This window comes from Penaeus monodon, chromosome 3 (assembly GCF_015228065.2).
Source record: "Penaeus monodon isolate SGIC_2016 chromosome 3, NSTDA_Pmon_1, whole genome shotgun sequence".
In the NCBI taxonomy this organism is placed as follows: Eukaryota; Metazoa; Arthropoda; class Malacostraca; order Decapoda; family Penaeidae; genus Penaeus; species Penaeus monodon.
In genome coordinates this window covers 24,660,467-24,662,966 of record NC_051388.1, presented here as the reverse complement: position 1 = coordinate 24,662,966, position 2,500 = coordinate 24,660,467, and positions in this window count along the sequence as shown.

Here is a 2,500-nt window from a genome sequence, read left to right as displayed (position 1 = left end):
TATATTCATTCATGTAATTGTTAATTTATATATTCATAAATAAAATGGAAAGAGGGAAGGCTGATAAAGAGAAGGGAGGAAGGGTAAGGTTCTGGTGATGTAAGTGTTCTTAAGTCTCTTCGCCTCTCTCTCTTTAAATATATATATATATATATATATATATATACATATATATATATATATATATATATATATATATATATATATATATATATATATATATATATATATATATATATATACGTATGTATATATATTTAATCATCATTTTATTTTTGCGGAAAATGATGGACGGATGAAAACGATACAGCTTGAGCAGGCGAGAATTTCTTGTTTCCGTTCGCTTAATCAAACTGGACGAAGGCAGCTCAGTTATCTAAGGGAATAATTTGGGATATTACTTTATTACTTTTTCTTATTATTATCGTGTGAATAAAGATGAATTGCGGATAAAGGATGTATCTTATTGTATATTTTTATATCATCATCGTGTGAATTGACACGAAAGGCGGGTAAAATGGGTGATGAATATTAACAAGTTTGTGTGATTGTATCTTGAATAAAGGAGTGATTTTGTGAATGTATTTCTTGTGTGGAAGATACTGGGGTAGGCCTATTCACTACTGAGCGAAATTCAACTACGTTTGAAATAAGTGAAGAACATTGACAAGTTGTTTGTGAAAGTAAAATCTAGTCACCAGATACGAATGTGAAAGTCTTACTATGTTGAGGTGAAGTGAATAAAATGACTAAAAGGGTAATTGTGAAGTAAAAGATATGAAAAAAAAGTTTTATTACGGAATAGTTGCTGTTTTAATTAGTGTTTTTCTTAGCCTACACCACCGTCCTTTGATCATTAACTACCTGATAATCTACTTCATCCCTCGACTTAAAAAGGATCTATGTAATCTACACATCCTGCCATGTATCCTGTATTTTTCTACCAACCCATAATATTTATCAAATTATATATGTTCACAATTTCCCTCTCCTCTTTCTTTTTTTTAACGGTCGATAGATCATGTGAACATTTTCGAAAAAAGACATAGCACTTCCTCAGACAGGAACAAACATACATGTGTGTGTGTGCGTGTGTGTGTGCGTGTGTGAGTAAGTGAGTGAGTGGGTGAGTGAGTGAGTGGGTGAGTGAGCGAGTGGGTGAGTGAGTGAGTGAGTGGGTGACTGAGTGAGTGAGTGAGTGAGTGAGTGAGTGGGTGAGTGAGTGGGTGAGTGAGTGGGTGAGTAATTGGGTGAGTGAGTGAGTGAGTGAGTGAGTGAGTTAGTGAGTGAGTGAGTGAGGGTGTGAGTGAGTGAGTGGGTGAGTGAGTGAGTGGTGAGTGAAGTGGTGAGTGGGAGTGAGTGAGTGAGTGAGTGGGTGTAGTGAGTGAGTGGGTGAGTGATGTGAGTGAGTGAGTGGTGAGTGAGTGGGTGAGTGAGGTGAGTGAGTGGGTGAGTGAGTGAGTGAGTGAGTGAGTGAGTGAGTGGGTGAGTGATGGAGTGAGTGAGGATGAGTGAGTGAGTGAGAGTGAGTGAGTGAGTGATGTGAGTGTGAGTGAGTGGGTGAGTGAGTGAGTGAGTGAGTGAGTGGATGGGTGAGTGAGTGAGTGGGTGGAGGGATTGAGTGAAGTGAGTGAGTGGAAGTGACGAGGTGAGGACGGAGTGAGTGAGGAGTGGGGGGAGAAGTGAGGAGTGTGTGAAGAGAGAGATGAGTGGGTGAGGTGAGAGGAGTGGAGTGAGGATGAGTGAGAGGAGCGAGAGATGAGAGAGTGAGGGAGAGAGGAGGAGAGACGGATGAGGAGAAGGAAGTAGACTGTGTGTGAGTGGGTGTGGGATGGAAGAGAAGGTGAGGGAGAGAGAGAAGGAGAGGAGGAAAGAGGGAGAAAGAGAGAGAGATAGAGAGAGAGGAGAGAGAGAAACGAGAGAGGAGAGAGAGACGAGGAAGAGAGAGAGGAGAGAGGTGACAGGAGAGAAGAGAGGAGACGAGAGGAGACGAGAGGAGAGAAGAGGAGAGGAGAGAGAGAGAGAGAGAGAGAGAGAAGAGAGAGGAGAGGAGAGGAGAGAGAGAGAGAGAGGAGAGAGAGAGAGAGGGGGAGGAGAGAGAAGAGGAGAGAGAGAGAGAGGGGAGAGAGGGGAGAGAGAGAGAGAGAGAGAGATGGAAGAGAGAGAGGAAAGAGAGAGGAGAGAGAGAGAGAGAGAGAGAGAGAGAGAGAAAGGGGGAGGGAAGGAGAAGAGGAGAGAGAGGAGAGAGGAAGAGAGAGAGAGGAGGAGAGAGGAGGAGAGAGAGGAGAGAGGGGAAGAGGAGAGAGGAGAGAGAGAGAGAGAGAGAGGAGAGAGATGAGAGAGAGAGAGATGAGGGAAGAGGAGAGAGAGGAGAGAGAAGAGATGAGAGATGGAGAGGAGAGAGAGGAGAGGAAGAGGAGAGAGAGAGAGGAGAAGAGAGAGAGAGAGAGAGAGAGAGAGAGAGAGAGAGAGGAGAGAGAGAGAGAGAGAGAGACAGGCA